General features: G+C 42.4%; 1 protein-coding gene across 1 annotated transcript in view; it reads left to right on the plus strand.

Moving 5' to 3' along the window:
• The first annotated feature begins 165 nt into the window (after positions 1-165).
• Positions 166-19,989, plus strand: part of CYP19A1 (cytochrome P450 family 19 subfamily A member 1) — a 131,836-nt gene continuing 112,012 nt past the window's right edge. The window contains exon 1 of the mRNA XM_084894331.1: positions 166-243. The gene's annotated coding sequence lies outside the window, so the exon portion shown is untranslated. The remainder of the gene's footprint in view (positions 244-19,989) is intronic.

A 19,989-nucleotide genomic window follows, 5' to 3' on the forward strand; every position in this document is an offset into this window, starting at 1 on the left:
GATGAATAGGGAACTGGAAAGAAAGGTGAACTGGGGGCCTGGGAGTCCAAGACCTTTCCTTCCTGGGGTCAGGAGCCAGAGTGACAAGCAAGATAAGATTTGTTTCACCTCTCCAGAGGCTAAGTGGGAGGGACCAAAAGGGATTCCTGTCAATATCAAGCCTGAAGAGGATGGAAGTCCATCTGCAGAGCCACGGATGGAAGCCAGGCGCTGGAGAACTGCCCCTGGACAGGGCGAGCGCAGGTCAGATACAGACCCTGAACTGAGGTGACTCTTTTTAAAGAAAAACAACCACCAATTAGAAATGAGTTATTGTTATGTGCCATTTAAACTTATTTTTTCTTCTAAATTTTGTTTTATTATAGTAAGAATACTTAACATGAGATCTATCTCCTTTACAAAATTTTAAGTATATTATACAGTATTGTTGACTATAGGCACAATGTCATACAGCAGATCTCTAAAACATATTCCTTTAAAAATTTCTTGATTTTAGAGAGAGAGGAAGGGAGAGGGAGAGAGAGATAGAACCATCAATGATGAGAATCATTGACTGGCTGCCTCTGACATGCTCCCTACTGGGGATTGAGACCACAACCCAGGTAGGTGCCCTGGCTAAGAATAGAACCATCACCTCCTGGTTCATGGTTCAATGTACTACCACGGAGCAATACTGGACAGGCCATATTAATCTTGATTAACTAAAACACCATGTCCTTTGATTAGTAACTCCCCATAAGTCTCCTTTCCCCCAATCCCTGCAATCACCATTCCACTCTTTGATTCTATGAATTTGACTACTTTAGATACCTCATATAAGTGAAATCATGTACTATTTGTCTTTTTATGACTGGCTTATTTCACTTGGCATTATGTCCTCAAGGCTTATGCATATCTCAAACTGCAGGATTTCTTTCTTTTTAAAGACTAAATAATACTCCATTATGTGGAATTTTTTTTTTATCCATTCATATGTCAATGGGCATTTAGGGTGTTTCCACATCTTGGCTATTGTGACTAGTACTGCAGTAAATATGGGAGTGCAGATATCTCTTTGAGATCCCGATTTTCATTCTTTAGGATAAATACCCAGAAGTAGGATTGGTGGGTCACATTATAGTTCTATTTTTAATGGTTTGAGGGAACTTTGTGCTGTTTTCCATCATAGCTGTAACACTTTACGGTCCTACCATTGGTGTACAAGGCTCCCATTTCTCCACCTTCTCATCAACACTTGTTGTCTTGTGTTTTTTGTAATAGGCATAGTGACAAATATGAAGTGATATCTCATTGTCATTTAGATTTACACTTCCCTGATAGTGATATTAAGCATCTTTTCATATGCCTGTTGGCCATTTGTATATCTTCACTGGAGAAATGTCTATTCAAATCCTTAGCCAATTTTAAAACTGGGTTATTATTTTTGCTATTGAGTTATAGTAGTTCCTTACATATTTTGGAGGAATCCCTATCACATATATGGTTTTCATATAGTTTTCCCCATTCCATATGTGGCCTTTTCACTCTGTTGATGATTCTTTTGCCGTAAAGCAGCTTTTTAATTTGATGTAGTCCCATTTTTCCTTTTTTGCTTCTGTTGCCTGTGCTGTTGATGTCAGATCCATGAAATTATCACCAAGACCGATGTCATGAAGCTTTCCCACTGTGTTTCTTCTAGGAGTTTTATGGTTTCAGATCTTCTGTTTAAGTCTTTTTAATCCATTTTGAATTTATTTTTGTGTATGGTGAAAAGGATCCAATTTTTCTTTTGCATATTTATATTCAGTTTTCTCAACACTATCTGTTGAAGAGACTATCCTTTACCCACTGTGTATTATTAGCACCCGTGTCAAACATCAGTTGATTTTATATGCATGGATTTATTTCTGGGTTCTTTATCCTATTACATCAGCCTATATGTTTGTCTTTATGCCAGAACTATACTATTTTTATTACTGTTTCTTTATAAGTTGAAATCAGGAAGTATAATGTCTCCAGCTTCATTCTTCTCAAGATTGATTTGGCTATTCATTGATTTGGTCTTTTGCTGGTCCGTATGAATTTTAGAAAAAAAAATTTTTTTTTTTAATTTCTATAAAAACTGCCATTGGGATTTTGATTAGGAATTGAATCTGCAAATAAATTTGGGTAGTATAGACATTTTAACAATATTAAATCTTGCAACCGATGACCACAGTCATTCCTTTTGTTTGTCTTTTCATGGATTTCTTTAATCAATGTTTTATTTACGTCTTTCACTACTTTAAATTTATTCCTAAGTATTTTATTTTTATAGTGCTACTGTAAATGAGATTGTTTTTTTAATTTCATTTTTATATGGTTTGTTGTTACTATGTAGAAACACAACTGACTTTTGTATGTTGATTTTGTATCCTACAATTTTATTGAGTTCATTTATTAGTTCTAACAGTATTTTTTAAAAAAACAAAAAAACAACAACAAACAAACATTTTTATTGATTTAAGAGAGGAAGGGAGAGGAAGAGAGAGAGAAACATCAATGATGAAAGAATCATTCATTGGTTGCCTCCTGTATGCCCCCTACTAGGGATCAAGCCCACAACCTGGGTATGTGCCCTAACCAGGAATCAAACTGTGACCTCCCGATTCATGGGTCAACACTCAAACACTGAGCCATGCTGGCTGGACAAGTTCTAACAGTATTTTTATGGAATCTTTAGTTTTTTGTGTTTTTTTTTTTAATATATAACATTATGTTGTCTGAAAATTACAATTTTACTTTTCAATGTGGATGCCTTATATTTATTTTTCTTATCTGTTTGCTCTAGGTAGGATATCCAGCACTATGTTGAATAGAAATGGCAAAAGTAGGAATCCTTACTTTGTTGCTGATCTAAAGGAAAAGCTTGCAGCTCTTCACCATTGAGTATGATGCTAGCTGTGAGCTTATTATATAGTGTCTTTATTATACTGGGGTATTTTACTTCTGTTCCTAGTTTGTTAAGAGTTTTTTAAAAAATATATTTTTGTTGATTTTTAGAGAGAGAGAAACATCAATGTGAGAATATATCACCAATCAGTTCAGACCTACTGGGGTTCAAGCCCACAACTTGGGCATATGCAACCTTTTGGTACACAGGATGCCGCCTAACCACTGAGCAACACTGGCCACAGCAAGAGGTGTTTGTTTTTTTAAATTATGAATAAAATTTGTTGAATTTGTCAAACTCTTTTGTTGTTGTTAATCCTCATCAAAGGATATTTTTCCCATTGATTTTTAGAGAGTGCAAGAGAAGGAAGAAGGGGGAGAGAGAAAAAGAAACATTGGTGTGAGAGAGAGACATTGACTGGTTGCCTCGCACATGCACCCCAACTGGAGCCGGGGATTGAACCTGCAACCCAGGCATGTGCCCCAGACCGACAGGGCATTGAACAATGTGAGCGCCACCCCCCCCACTCTAACCATTGAGCTGCCAGCTAGGGTGGAACTTTTTGTTATATTTATTGATATGATCAAGTAATTATTATCCTTTATTATGCTAATAAGGTATATCACATTAATGGATCTTCATATTTGAACCATCTTTGCAAACCAGGGATAAACTTCACTTGGTCATGGTGTATAATCCTTTAAATGTGCAGTTGGATTCAATTTGCTGGTATTATATTTTGTTGAGAATTTTTGCATCTATGTTTATCAGGGATATTGGCCTGCAGTTTTCTTTCCTTCTTTCTTTCTTTTTTTGTGGTGTCTTTGCTGGCCTCATAAAATGAGTATGGAAGTGTTCCTTCCTTTTCAATCTTTTGAAAGACTTTGAAGAGGATTGGCATTAATTCTACTTTAAATGTTTGGTGGAACTTAACAGGGAAGCCATCCAGTCCTGGGCTTTTCTTTGTTGTAGGATTATGATGGCTGGAAGATGGAATTCTGGCAAAAGAGTGTTCTGAACTTTCCTACTGGTTTCAGTGAGACTTGCTTCATGTTTGCCTGGGGTCCACGAGCCTTTCAGTTAGTTTCTAGATTTCTCACAGAGGAAATCTGTCCATGAATTGCTGCTGAATCAGTGTGTCTGCTGGGGAAAGTCCGAGATGACTTCTTGAATGGGGCTTGTGCTGTTTTCTTAAAGCTGTGCATGAAAGTATGTGATCTCTACAATGCCCCTTCTGTGATCTTAAGAAGGTACCAGTATCTGGGCACCAGTAGGTATCCTGGCACAGGAACCAGGTTGGATGAGAGGGAGGAAAGTTGTGTAAGTGCACTGAGTTCTTTCTCTACCCCTGAGATGGGAAAATATGAGAATACTGGAGAATGAGAGTTTTCCTTGTAGGGCCTTGATATGGGGATAAACACCCACCACTTGGGCCTGGCGTTGAGCCCAGAGAGAAGACTAAAGAAAAAAGCACCATAATACCTAAGAAGTCTAGCAATGCTCTTAGAAGAGGTGCACATGAAACCAAACCACTAGAGAGCAACAATAACTTTAAAAATAATAACATTGGAATATAAAGATTCCAGTAGAACATGAAAAATCTTTCAGGGACCAAAGACAACATCTGCAGACTAAGTAGACTGAAAAGAGAGAGGTAATACTTAAGCAATAGGAAGTTAATTTCCCAAACTAAATGAAAGGTCTGAGTCTGCTGATGAAAGGTTTGGGTAAGACAAATGAGTCATAGCTTGGTAATTTCCTGAAGGCTAGGGATAAAAAGAAACTATTAACAATCTTTCAGAGAGTACAAGTTATTTACAGAGGATGAAGGGTCTTCAATAATACTTGAAGTAGAGACGATTGAGGTGAATCATTTGAAGATCCCCCGAGATAAAAATGTTGCATACCAAGTGCATACCAAGAATCCTGTGGTAAGACCTTACTCCTCTGACAAAGTGAAAGAAATGTAGTTGTGGAGAAGCAAGCATTCAAGGCATGTCACCCACATCTTCCATCAGAGGAAAAGATTTTTTTTTTAATCTACCAAATAATAAATGAATCAGCTTCAAGGCTTCATGATGGAGGGAAGATGAAAAGGAAGAAAAAAGAGTGATGGGCCAGCATCAGTACAATATATAATTAGTTACATTTGGATGGACAATAATAGATCATTTAGGAATGTGTAATAGAAGCGCTCAAAATAGAAGAGACATATCTCAAGGGAAACATTAATAGCCTGGAACTAAAAGTACCAAGGGAAAAAGGGGAAGTAGAAGCGTTCCATAGCTATGTCTCATGTTGGTGTGTGACAAGGGGAAGTGAAAGCATTCACCCTGCAGGGGAGGAAGAACAGAAGGAGAATAGAGAATCTGGGGAAAATAGTTGGACTCTCATCTTCATATGTTGGAAGAAAAGTATGTATCCGACTATGGGTGACAATAAAGGAGGAGGCAGCTGGTAGAATGGAAAAGTAGAGCTCCCAAATTAAAAAGGGAAATACATAAAGAATGGAATAGCCACTTGAGCTAACTAATTAATACAAAGGAAATGGGGGAAAGGGTGAGGTAAGTAATAAACATGAAGTAAAAGAGAAGAAACAAGTCACTGAAGACTTGTTTGGTAAACACAGTGCATACTTTTTAGTCTGAGGGTCAACTGTTTTTGACCCCTCTGCAACCTTTGGTGCTCTTCATCACTCCCTCCTTGACACTCCTTCCTCTTTTGACTCTCATGACATCACTTTCTTCTAGTTTTCCTGCTACTTCTCTGACCCTCTTCCTCAGCCTTCTTTAAACTTCTGCAACCTCTATTCACCTCAATTGCCAGTGTTCTAGGTTTAACCCTACATCCTCTCTATAGACTCTCCTTTGTTGATTTCATCCATTTCCAAAGCTTCTGAGCAATACTTACCATGGACGATTTCCAAACTCTGCAGCCTAGGCCTCCCTTCTGAGGTCTAGACACACAGTGCCAGCTACCAATGATATAGCTCCACTTGGAGGCACACAGAGACCTCAAACTCAACTCATTCAAACTGTCCTCATGTCTTTTGCTCCTGTATTCCCTGGAAACAAAACAAAGACTCTAGTTAGTTATGGAAGAAAGTATCATATCATTTTATTTTTTATTGCCTTACTAGAGGTCCAGTGCATGAAATTCATGCACTTGTGTGTGTGTGTTGGGGGGTGGTCCCCTCAGTCTGGATTGCGAGAGTGTGCAGGCCAGGCTGAGGAACCCTAGTAGTGCATGATCAGCGCCGGGGAGGGACAGAGAAGGTTGGCCAGCAGGGAGGGACCATAGGAAGGCTCCAGGGAATGTCTGGCGCATCTCACTCAGTCCCAATTGGCCAGACCCCAGCAGTAAGCTAACCTACCGTTTGGAGAGTCTGCCTCCTGGTGGTCATGCACATCATAGTGTCTGTACCCTGGTGGTCTGTGCACATAATAGCGAGCAGTTGAGCAGCTTTAGAATATCATTAGCATATTATGCTTTGATTGGTTGAATGGAAGACCAGATGACCAGACACTTAGCATATTAGGCTTTTATTATATAGGATTAGTGATGGTAAAATTTAAAAAATATTTTATTGATCTATTTTGTGTGTGTGTGTACATGTCTGTGTGTGCATGCAAGTGTGCAAATCCTTTCTTCACTTGCTATTCCTTATAGCCTTTCCTTCCTCCCTGCCCTGTGACTTAATTTGGGTCCCCATCACACTTCAACCAGATTACTGCAACACTTTTCCTAAGTGCTCCTCTTACACCTTGTCTGCTAATTTATGTTCCTAAATTCTTCAGTTTGAATGATATGTTTATTGCACAAATTTGATCATGTCACTCCCTTGCTTAAAATACTATTTCCTTCAGAGTGAAAACCAAGCTCACTGGCATGCCCACACAGTGCCCTCCATAACCTGGCCCCTGCCTACTCTCTCTAGCTTGTTTCTCACCATTCCACACTTGTGCCTTATATTCCTTTTTCCAGCTTCTGGGAGGAACCTGCTCCTTCCTTACTCCATGTCACTGCAGTGCTCATCTCTCCCTTTTTTTGTGCCTTTCCCTTCTTTATCATTATTCAAAACCAACCTCTGGTGTTCCCTCTAGGGAGTTTTCCTCCATCCAGACCCCACCTCCTTGAGAGGGTTAGCTGCCCCAACTATGTGCTCCCACTGTTTACCTAATCCCAGTGTATATTCCATCATTTTATCATTGCCTTTTTATATGACATCTCCCTGCCAGGTTGTGAACTCCTTAAAATATAACATCATTCATCATTATATTCCCAGAACTTAATGCATACTGAGCATACAGGAGACATTCAATGCAATACATTTTTAAATGATTGAATATATGATTCAACTAGGGGCCCAGTGCACAAATTCGTGCACTGAAAGGAACTGTGGGCCGTAAGGCTGCAGTGGTCATAGGGGAGGGTCTTGGCCCATCCTCTGTGCTCCCACCCAGCCCCTCCCACCATGACCCCCAGTCCTATCTGCTGGCAGCTCACTCCCGCTATCACTGTTCCCACGTACTGACAGCACTGGCCCTGCTCTCACCCACTGATGATTCAGAGTGATTGGGGCCATCGTCAGCAGTAGGTGTGAGCAGAGTCAGTGCTGCCAGCAGGTGTGAGTGGCGGCTGCTACCCCAATCACCCCTCAAGAGCAGGGGGAGGTGGAGAAGCCCTGAGGTATAATCAGAACCAACAGTTGCCACTTGCATTCACTGGTACTGAGCGATTGGGGCTGGTACCAGGTGCTGGCAGTGCGTGTGAGCAGGGCCAACACAGGAAGTAGGTGTGAGAGCCGGGCAGGACCATTGTGTGCAGAAGCAAAGAATTTTTAGTAACCACCAGAGACACAACCAGATGACAGCGACCAATGTCCCACCTTGGTCTGGTGCCACCCCCCACCCCCCACTCCACCATCCCATTGAGGCTGCCACCCACCATGTTCTGTGCTCTGCTGCCTGCTGCTGATGCCCACCATGTTCCGTGTGCACCCCCTGGTGGTCAGTGCATGTCATAGAGACCGGTTCTTCAGTTGTTCTGCCATTAGGTCTATTTGCATATTAGGGTTTTATATATATAGATGAAATAACTTTGCATGGCTTCTTTCTGAGACCTCCTTTCCTGAACATAGGATTCACTCACTGAATGGGGAGTACTCAAGGTTTCATGCCACCAGCCCTCTATGCAGTGAAAGAAGGTATTCCCTTGAGAATTTTCTCCATCCCAGGTGTTTAGAGGGGTTTCTCTACATCTGCTCACCCTGTAAAATCTTCCTGCCTTTGGCCTGGCCATTGACCTTCCTGTTGCATTTGTCGGGGAGCACAACTAATACTGATGACTTCCTCTCAAGGTGCTTCCTGTTTCACAAGAGGCTCTAAGCCTGAATGTTCAAGCGGATACTGAAAGGGGCCAAATCCCCAGGGGCCAGCCATCTCTAGAGGGTGCCTTGTTGGCATCCTTCTTCTTCTTGTTTGCCATGGCTTGGTTCATGCTGAGTTTGAAAAGGGTTCTGTATATTGAAGCTGGAGCCTCCTGAGACAGAGCCTCAGGGAGTCATAGGGAGGACTGAGAGCCCAGCACCTGGAGTGGGGACCAGAGGCAGGCCAGAGCAAGGACAAGGCTCTGACTTGTATGGGAGTGCTTAGAGAAACAGAAGCAACAGCATGTACTGCAGTTAAGTATAGACAGCATACAGGACAGTCTCTCACTATACAGATACACAGAGATGTATTATAAGGAATTAGCATATGTGATTATGGAGGCTGACAAGATGTGCAGGGTGAGTTGCTAAGCTGGAGACCCAGGAATACTGACAGTATGGCTCCAGTCTAAATGCCTGGATGGCAAAGGCCATCAGGCAGAAAGAATTCTCCCTGACTTGAGGTAGGGTCAGCCTTTCTGTTCTATTCAGGCGTGCAACTGATTGGATGAGGCCCACCCACATTGGGGAGAGAAATTGGCTTTACTCAGCCTACTGATTTCAATGTTAATCTCACCCAAAACACACATCAACTCCCAGAATACTGTTTGACCAAATATCTTGGCACTCCATGGCCCCATCAAGTTGATACATAAAATTAACCATCACAGGAGGCAATAGGGTGACAATAGGTGATCCCTAACTCCAGATTTGGGAAGACACAAATGACTTTTACACACACACACACACACACACACACACACACACACACACACACTGCTCTCTAACCCTTTAATTCAGGCTTCCCAGAGAGGGTGGTTCTACCTGCTACCAGTAAGAGGCATTTTTCAGAACTTACTGAGGTATTGTCACAATGATGGGAGTGGGGAGTGCCTCTGGGGCAAAGATGTTGGAGTTTCTGCAGTTGCCAGGACACTCCACCCACAAGGGGCTGTTCTGCATGCTCTCAAATGCTCCACTACATGTTGATGTCTGTGAAAATCCTGTTCATAGTTATCTGGGTCTAGCATCCAACACCATTTTACACAAAGAATTTTTGCAGTTTTTATAGACATTGACTTTTTTAGGAATGAAAAATTGAATGAAGGAGATACACACTGAAAGCACAAAATCAAGTGAAGGAGTAACTTTACTGAGGAGTAACTTTACTGTTCACTATTCTGGCAAATCATACTGTGAATGGCAGTGCAAATTACAGTATTTGAGTGGTCCTTAAAACACACAATGAACCTGTGCAATTATCAAGTATTGTGTTCATGGGGATTTTGCACCTAAGTGCAGACATCTAACTGCTCATTTGGTCTTCCAGTGTAGCTGTGTACACATTTTTCTAGGTATTTAAATACTTATTATTTTACTATAAAATTGCTTTTCTTTGTTCCTTGATTATAACACAGTGAGTGCATTATTTTAATTGTTTTGAAATTATAGATTTTGGAGGGTGAATTTTGTGTGTAGGCAGATTATATTATCTGTAGTTTTCATTTGAACATAATGAAGGGAGAGTTATAAATTATTTGTTATAAAAAGGGGCATTGGGTCTAATGTGGCTGAGAGATAATATTCTAAGTGAGCTAGTGCCTCTGAAGAAATGTTCATCTATCTGTCATTCCAAGCATGGCACCAAGGGCCTGGGTACAGTAAGGAAACTGGATCCCCAATAACCTTAGCTTTCACTTTGGGGAAACATCAGAAATTATCAAATCTCTAGGCAACTGGCTGATGTGTCCTACTTTTCAGTGTTGCTGAGATATTTCTTTTCTCAAACAAGGAATGGAAGGATCAAGAAGCTTTATGGCTAGTTCTTCCTAGGAGCTCACAGGCTCTGCCTCCTCCATGAATGCCACATGGATTAGCTCCACCTCGTGGAATCGTTCTCTTTGCTCTTCTGATCTGCCTACAATTTGCTCTACCTTGACTTCTCATGAATTCATTTTTTAAAAATTTTACTTTTAAATTACAGTTCATATTCAGTATTATTTTGTATTAGTTTCAGGTATACAGCATAGTGGTTAGATAATCATATACATTACAAAGTGACCCCCCTGAAATTTCTAGTACCCACCTAACACCATACATAGTTATTATAATATTATTGACTACATTTCCCTATGCTGTACTTCCTATCCCGATGGCTATTTTGTAACTGCCGATTTATACTTCTTAATTTCTTCACCTTTTCACCCGGTCTTCCAACCCCCTCCTCTCTGGCAACCATCAGTCTGTCCTTTGTATCTATAGTCTGTTTCTATTTTGCTTGTTTGTTTATTTGTTCTTTAGATTTCACGGGTAAGTGAAATCATATGGTGCTTCTCTTCCTCATGAGTTTATTTTTTATCTCCTCAAATGGACTGTAAATTCCTCGAAGGGAGAGATTGATATGTCCTACATCCTCAGGTGCTCATTAAGAATGTGAATGAATGAATGAATGAATGAATGAATGGTTTGGGAGGAATATTGGATAACCCTACTCATTTAATCTCAATGTCTATGGAAATCAAACGGAGGCAACTGTTTCATACTTTCTACCCAGCCAGCTCACCAGCTGAATCCCCAATGGTGCCTTGAGCTTTAATCAGGAATTTAATTAGCCCTGGCACCTGATTCTGGAAGAAACAGAGAACAGAGCTGAGCACAAGCAGAAGAGATCTGGGCTGTCACCAGCCTGACATATGGCGCCTGGTATCACCCACCAGCTTCCGTTTAGGGCTGGACTAAGTCCTAAGTTACTTTACTTCTAAATGTTAGAGTGGTTTTCCTTTTGAGATGCTAGATGATTAAGAACTTTTATTGACTGCCTGAAACAAAAAGCTTGAGCTTCTTTCTGATGATTCAGGATGTACATATATAAAGTAGTGGGCGATGTCATGAGAGTAGGGACACACAGTTCTGAATTTGGATTGGACAGACTGGGCTTGATCTCTGACTTTTCCAGCAATTAGCTGTATGGCCATGGACAAGCCAGTTCATATTTCCAGGTCAATGGAATACGATAAACAGCTATTTAAAGGAACCACACAGCCATCAATGGCCAACGTAGGTATACTGTGAAGCCAAATATGCTTAGGCTTTAAAGCCCCTCTTCACACTGGCCCTTTCCAAGGCCCCGTGCCTCAATTTGCCAAATGGTTTTATTATCCTAAACCTGGGTTTACTATAAAGGTTTCTTCAAGGTTCAAAATTCAGTATTTCTGGCCAACGGGCTTGGGGAAGGGCATGTTCATTATACAACTCTATCCTGTTTTGCAACTCACTATTTTTGAGTTTCAAGGACAATGCTGTGTCGTTTGTATGCATATTGTTTCTTTCTTTAGGTGCTTAGCATTATTTAGACTATTCTGGAGAAGAAAAAAAGAGAAAAACACACCCCTGAGTAAACATCTAGAGCCATGGGATTTACTAGTATCATATTTAAACCTAAGCCAATTGTCCACTTTATTGTAGTTGAGCATTCTATCAGTAAGAATTCTACTGTGCGGTCCATCTCATGTTTCTATTAGTGTTGCTCTACTCTCATTTCTCGTTGTCCAGGAGTTCTGGGCACGTGACTTAAATGTTGTAGTTGCACTTCTCTTCCTTCATTTCCTGAGAACAGCCTTGCCTCTGGCCTCCGGGGAACCCGGCTGGAAGGGGATTGTAAACTACTCAATGAGCTGACAGTATTTAGGAAAACAGATCCTTATCCTGTAGCAACCTGATTGGGACACCTACTCTAATCAAAAGGGAAAAATGGGGTGGGAGTGGGATTGTAGGAATTCTCTTAATCATTTGTTGGATCGGGATGAGGTACAAACCCCGTGACTTAGCGTCACACTGCTAGCCCAGGATGATACAGCAGAGAAAGCAGATGGTGGAGGAGGTGAATATCTTTAGGCTGAAAGTAGAAGTCCTTACAATGGAACCTTTCTTCTCAGCCTTCAGTCCTCACAACCTCTTCACCCTGCCAGCAACAAGCGCCCACAGAGCATCTGTCCTCAGCTTGCTTTTCAGAGCCACTATAAGGGCCTTGTCCTGGAGCAATCTGGTTTGGGCACTCACCCCAATGAAACTCAGAAAGTTTATCTGGGCTCAGAAAGTCTCTTAATTACGTTGTTTTCCTCGTTATTGACATTTAATTCCCTTTTGTGGGAAGGGAAGGAAAACCTGTTTTCTTTCTATTTATTCTTCCTCATCATTTTCACAGAAAATGAGATTACAGCTCCATTTCTGACTTCAGTTTGTATGAAACACAAGCCCCAGCATTTTGTGATTGTTTTGCCTCTGGCCTTTATTTTCCCAGTGTACCACCACTTCCTCCTTAGAATGACGGCCCACTAGGCTCCCTATGGTTGACCCTCCCAACAGTGGACAGCTCAGTGGGCTCCCAGTTACATTTGATCTTCCCATTTGAAATTTGCATTTTCACACAAAAATAAATAAATAAAAGAAAATGTATTTTTCCACTCATGCTTCTTTTTCATTTAAATTTAATTTCCATATATGTTTTATCTTGATTTAAGTTGGTGTTTAATTTTGAACCAGCTTTAAATCTGCCCCTTGATTTAAGTTGGTGTTTAATTTTGAACCAGCTTTAAATCTGAAAGATCACAATTATCTTTCAGTTTATATAATTTTGCTGCTGTTACATTCTCAACCACTCACAAGCTGGATTAGAAGTGGGCTCTAACCCAGCTCTGATCAGCTCTGGTGTCCTATGACTTGGCTTTGTTTTATTTGCTCTTATTTCTATGTTAGCACTTTCAGAAAAGTTCCTAAACTTACTTGGGAACACATTGTTATCATATGATTAGTAATTAGGAATAGCTAACGTAATTCCCAACAGGTTATGGCTTTATAAATGTTAATCTAAGGAAATGAAAAATGTCTACACTTACATAAGGGAAAGCGTCCAGGTTGCTGGGGACTGAGGGCTGTCCTCCGGGAGGAATGCATGGGAATTGCCCCGTTCACATGCTGCCTGATGTCACCACACTGCCCACTCTTCCAGGGGCTGAGAGAGGCTGTGATAGAGTCAAAAGGGACACATTTTTGTGTAGGTTAAAAAAAAAAAAAAAAAAAAAGCAAGCTATCCTTCTGTCTCCTGATCTCTGTCTCCTAGTTTTGTCCTCGAAGCTCCACACAGATCCTCCGCCCCGCCCCCTCCACACAGGTCTCCTGTCTTCCTATCACAGATGGTGTCAGAAACCCCGTGGGGAAATTCAGCCTGTGGGTTTGGAGATTTGGAGTGTTTCCTCGGGGGAGAGGGCATCCGCACACAAAACAACATTCGGTGTCCCTGTGGTGATAGGAGGTGGGGAAGGGATGGAGCGTGGGGAAGGTTGGACCAGAAAACTTCAGCATCTTTCTTTCCCTCCCTCTTCTCCACAGGGCTTCTTAGAGGTGGAGCTAAGATGGGGAGGATTTAGGGCCTGGGGTAGTAGACACACAGGCAGGAAGGTGGGGGAGAGGACCTGGGCATGGAGCTGAGATTTACCGCTTGCAAGCAAGTTCACATGATCTCGGGTGTGGCGGTAGGTCAGTGGTTCCAGAGCCATTTTACAGTCACAGAGATTCGATTTCAGGGTGGTGGAAGAAATTTCCAAAGAGCACAGAGTTTTAAAAGACAGGGTAGAGCCACACCCAAATCCAAAAATTTGGTGTTGGAAGGCCCTCATATGCCATAAAACATCTGCCTCTCTTGGTTCATCTTTGATGCCTCAAGTTCTAACTTTTTAAAACTGATGTCTTTGGGAACCTGATAGATTTGTTCTTCTATAAGACGTCTGCATTTTAATTCTTTAGGAAGCACTATGCTGAGCATGAGCCCATCATTGGCTCCTCTCCACCTGAGAGCAGCTTCCTACACACGCCCTCAGCAGCAGGGAAGGAGAGAGCCGCACAAGGCCAGGCATGGTGAGCCACAGCGGGCTGTCCTAGGGCCTGGACTCTCATGGTGGTGATGGCACGTTGGCAGGAATGTAGGAAGGGGGCCAGAGAGGGCGGCCCGGGAGGCCACTGGAGGCGAAAGCAGAAGGGCGCAAAGTCAATTTCCTTCTTTTCCACTGCGCCAGCTAAGACCTGCCAGGGCCTTTGGTCCTGGCAATCATTGGGTACAGAAGAAAACACTGCATTCCGTGGAGCCACTTGGAAGCTTGTGAGTCTGGAACCTCTGTGTTAGCAGCAGTTTAGGAGCATTTCAGCCAGAGCAGATGTGCTCCCTGCAGACCTCTGACTTCAGGCCCTGCACTGGCTCCTCTGGGGTCCGCTGGCTGTGGGCTCATACCCTGAAAGGGGCTCCACCTGGTGCGGGGAGGGGAGGGAGAAGACTCAGAGGTCCTGCGCCTGAGACCCAGAGAGATAGGGACTAGCCCAAAGCCACATAGTGCTTTAGCTTCACCCAAAGTTGTTGCAATCAAATGTGCCTAATGGGGGACATTGGGGAAAATATTTTGTCAGGTGATAGCTTATGAAAAGTTCTCCTCAGGAAGGTCTCTATTCTTTCAGAAAAATTTTAAATATATATTAATTTCAGAGAGGAAGGGAGAGAGGGAGAGATAGAAACATCAATGATGAGAGAGAAGTATTGATCTGCTGCCTCCTGCATGCCTCCCTACGGAGGATCAAACCTGCAACCTGGGCATGTGCCCTTATTTGGAATCTAACCCAGGACCTTTCAGTCTGCAGGCTGATGCTCTATCCACTGAGCCAAACCGGCTAGGACTCTTTCAGAAATTTAAAACGTGATTACTGAAGGGGGACTAGGATATATTTGTGTGTGTGTGTGTATATATATATATATATATATATATATATATATATACAGTACACACACACACACACACACACACACACACAAATGTGTTCCTTCTGAGAGCAGCTTCCTGCACATGCACATATATATTTAAACCCAAATCCATCTGGTGTAAAGGTGCATATACCTGATGTCCCGAATGACCTCTGGACTCCACTTAGGGTCCCCAGATGTTAGTGATTCCATTTTAGTTCACACTTCCCTTGGTCCCCTCTCCCCAATGTGCACTCTTGACAATTTATTTGCTCCCAAACTCAATAATGTGCCGCTCACAGTGTGCAGATGGCACAGTGAGGGGGCTACAGACTGTGCCTTCTTAGAGAGAAAAGAGCATCTGATAGGGAGATCTGGGTTTGGGCCTCAGGCCCTGCAGTGCTTATCACTTGAGCCTCCCCATCTATAAAAGGGGGAGGGGATTGATGTCTACCTCCTTGTGTTGTGATGGTTAAAAGTTAACATTTTCCAAAAAAAAATTTTAAATGGTTGGTTGAGTTTTGCTTCTTGGCCTATAAGGGATTTCCCATCCATGACCTCATTTGATCCTCACAGTAAGGCAGGCATTCTTATCATTTCTATTTTACAGATAAAAAACCTGAGATTCAGAGAGTGTAAATGATCTATTAGAGACCACACAACTAAGAGGTAGAATGGGGCCTGACTTTGGCCTCTGACCATTACTGTCTATTGAAAAGAACAGCTGGCACATGTACAATGGTGTGCAGTGCTTCAAAGTCCTTTCTGTCCACCAACTGATTATTCTTTTTTTAAAAGCATACAGATTCCAGAGAAAGAGGAAGAGAGAGGGAGAGAGAGAGAAACACTGATGCGAGAGTACAACATTCATAAGCTGCCTCCAGCATGATGTCCTGGCAACCAGGGCATGTACCCTTGACTGGGAATGGAATTGGCAACCTTCCAGTGCACAGGATGATGTTCAACCAACTGAGCCACACTAGGCCAATTGCTTATTCTTACTAGGAGGAATGTATAAATGCCAAGTGTTCTGTATATGAAACATGTAGGGAATGATTTTCATGAAATGGTTGCAGCTAATTAAGCAGCCTATGATAATCATGTGGATTCAACCACTTAACTGGCCATCACTTATGAGTGACAATGACAGGTTATGAGGATTGCATGAGAACCATTTATAAGAGAATATTATAGACATACAAGATATAACAACATGTTATAATGCATGAAAGTGTTTGCAAGAGTTGCATGCAGTTCTGCATCTTATCGAATCTGCATATATCTTCAGAAAACTTTGTTACAAATTTAAATTACTCTTCCATGTCTAATTTCAGAGGCCTTTAGTAGTACATCTGAGAATAGGAATGTTTATTACGGTGCTTACAAGGAAATGGATGAACATTCTATTAATAATTATTAAGATCTGCTACATTTATACTAAACCTAACATATCTAGTTATAGAGGCCCAGTGCATGAAAATTCATGCACTGGAAGCGGGGGTGTCCCTCAACTTGACCTCTCCCCTCTCACAGTCTAGGAGCCCTCAGGGGTGAGAGTCAACCCAGCGATCAGAGGAAGGAGACACCCCCATCATACCTCTGCTGCTACTACTGCCAGCAGTGCAAGCCTTGGCCAGCCCTGGTTACCTGAGTCTCGGGTGGCCCTGGGCAGCTTGGTAGCTGCCATCCGAGGCTTGCCTGCGCCTCAGGCTGGCCCTAGGTGGCTGGGCAGTTGACATTCAAGGCACAGGAAAGCCTCCAGCCAACCCTGGGTGGCTGGGGAGCTGAGGGCAGGTCCAATCGCATTGTATGCCTGCCACCCCCTTTCTTTCTTCCCCTCCCCCCAAACTGAGCTGAAAGGACTGTGGGACTCCGGAGGCAGGCCCAAAAAGAGGCTGGACCACACACCTGCCACTGCTCTTCCTCCCACACTCAGCAGGGCTAAAAGGACTGCGTGTTTCCAGCAGGGCTGAGGGGATTGGGCGACGCCATCTTGTGGCTAGGGGCACTGCTATCTTTGTGATGATGTGGTAGTCAATTTGGATATTCCCTTTTTATTAGGTAGGATAAGGTGAACATATTCCATCTTCAGCCTAAGGGAGAAGATGTAGGGGTGAGTCTTAAGCTGAGCTTGGAAAGGAACAGCAGTAGTTTTGCCAATGGGAAGGGAGGTTACAAAAGACAAGACTGGGGTGTACCAGGGAGACCATCCAGGAAAAAGTCTGGAAAAGTGCTTGGCTCCTAGTGGGTGGGCAGTAAATGGAGAGAGACCAGAGAACATATCTCATCTTCAGCTCTGCAGGCTACACCTCAGGGTGTTTCTTGTGAAAATTCCAGAGGAAAACCAGTGTGGTTAGCTTAGAGAGATGCATGTTTTGTGTTGGTACTGGAGAGATGTACACTGGATGACCAGCAAAATGAAACTCAACTCTCTAAATACTGGTAATGATAGGGTAGGAGATTTAGTTCCAGTGACCAGTAGCTTATTGAATGAATGTCAGTACAAATAATAACAAATGCATTCTAACCATGACAGCCACAGAAAGAACACACAGAACAGAGTGTCCCGAATCCTGTGAAACCGCTCACTGGAATCTGTGAACTCCAGAACCTAGCATGGGAGGACTTTGATATTCCTGGCCCATGACCACCCAAGACTAAGAACTCTGGGCAGCCCAAGGCCACACAGGTCTGGGCGTCAGTGGGCCCCCTGTTCCCAGGAGATTCTCACCCACATGAGGTCATGTGGAGGGTGCAGGTGATGTAATTCCTGGATGGGTCACTGTCTCCTGATTGCATGTGGGATGCACACAGTTGCCATCTCACAGGAGATCCTTGACACTGGTCAACCCATCAAACTAGGTAAGTCCTAGGAGTCTGAGCAGGTGCAAGAGACTGCTCCATGCTTTGGCAGGGATTGGGAAGACATTGGAATAGATCAAATAACATGGCTTTGTGCCTCAAGTTGCCATCAACTGAGTAGCTTTGGGTAGCTGGTTTCAGTTCTTAGAGCCTCGATTTCTTAATTTTCATTGTATAATAGGGGTGGCATATGACTTTTCTGTTAGACTGTTGAAGGAAGTAAATTATATATGCAGAGTAGCCAGTACTGAATCTCACATATGACATAGCAAAGCAGCACCCACTATAGCAGAGGGCCAGGGAGTATCCTCTAACCCAGCGTTTTTCAACCGCTGTTCCGCGGCACACTAGTGTGCTGCGAGATGTTGCCTGGTGTGCCGTAGGTGCAGACAAGACAAGAATTTTATAATTTTTCACTATTTTGTTTACTTAATATTTCATAATAAAGTAATTATAAAATACTTTCTTTGTGTTTATTTGATTCCTATTCAAGAGAATTACTTTATATATAGTCAATGTAGGCACAGAGTTAAATTTTTTAACATTTTCTAATGGTGGTGTGCCTCGTGATTTTTTTCATGAAACAAGTGTGCCTTTGCCCAAAAAAGGTTGAAAAACACTGCTCTAACCTAAAGGTATGTCTGGATCCTCGACTTCTAGAACCCCTTGAAACTTCAGCATGGAGATATGGGGGAATGTTGGGGCAAGGGGTGCAGTCTTGTTTCCTGATTATGCCAAAGTGCAAAACATCCATTCCTACTCTTCCTGACCCAGATTCTCTCAAAGGCAGTACTGAATTGTGGAATGGCACTGGGCCAAGTGTTAGAAGAATTGAGATTCTCCTAACTCTGCCATTCCCTGGCTGGGTGGCCTTGGAAAAGTCCCATAACCAGCTGAGGCCCAAGTTTCTTCATTGGCAAATTTGGGGCAAGGTTATCTGCTCTGTGTTTATCACAGGATCAAGTCCATCCTCATTAGGCTGGTGTTCAAGCTCCTTCTATCATGTTCCCTGGCTTCATCTCTCATAACTCTTCTTCATGCCCACATGTATCTGCCAACCCAAACCTTTCTTAGCATTTCCTTCATATCCAGACAGAACCTTTTTGTCCAAGTCTTTGTGTGTCAAAATTGTATACACCTTTGAATCTCCTGCAGCATCTAGAACAGGGTCTTACGTAAAATAGGTGCATATTTTATCAATTAGAATTAGGTTTGGTTACATATGACAGAAAAGCTAAAATAAAAACAGTTTAAACAGAAATTATTTCTCTCTCATGACAAAAAAGTCCAGGGCTAGGATAGTTGACTCCAGGTATCAGGGACCCACGCTCCTTCTGTCTTGCTTCTCCACCTTCTTAGCACAGCACCTCATGGTTCACTATGGCTGCCAACTTTTCAGCATCTTACATCATTCAGCCAGCAGAAAGTAGAGGAAAAAGGTGCAAAATATCTAGTTTCTTTAGGAAGGCTGCCTGGATGGTATGACATTTCTGCTCATATCTTATTGTTTAGAATTTAGTCACATGGTCATCCTATCTTCAAGAGAGGCTGGAGAATATAGCTTTAAACTGGGCCATTTCTAATAAAAGGGTGGTGGGAATGTCAATATTCATATAGTTGCTTCATACCATTGTTTTAAAATAATAAAAATTATGGTAATTTATCACCAAATTGAAAGCCCCATATCATATATGAGGTTATTAGAAAACACCTATTTTAAGAATATATGAGTGTCCATCCCTGGCTGGCATTTCTCAGAGATCAGAGCATTGGCCTGTGCACCAAAGGGTCGGGGGTTTGATTCCTGGGCAAGGGCATGTACCTGGTTTGCAGGTACCATCCCTGGCTGATTGGGGCATGTGCAGGAAGGCGACCAATCCATGTGTCTCTCTTACATCGATGTTTCTCTCTCTCTTTCTCTCCTTCTCCCTCCATCTCCTCCACTCTCTCTAAAAATCAATGGAAAAAATATCCTCAGGTAAGGATTAACAAAAATAAAAAACA

Source organism: Pipistrellus hanaki, assembly GCF_964339955.1.
Source record: "Pipistrellus hanaki genome assembly, chromosome: 1".
NCBI classification, from domain to species: Eukaryota; Metazoa; Chordata; class Mammalia; order Chiroptera; family Vespertilionidae; genus Pipistrellus; species Pipistrellus hanaki.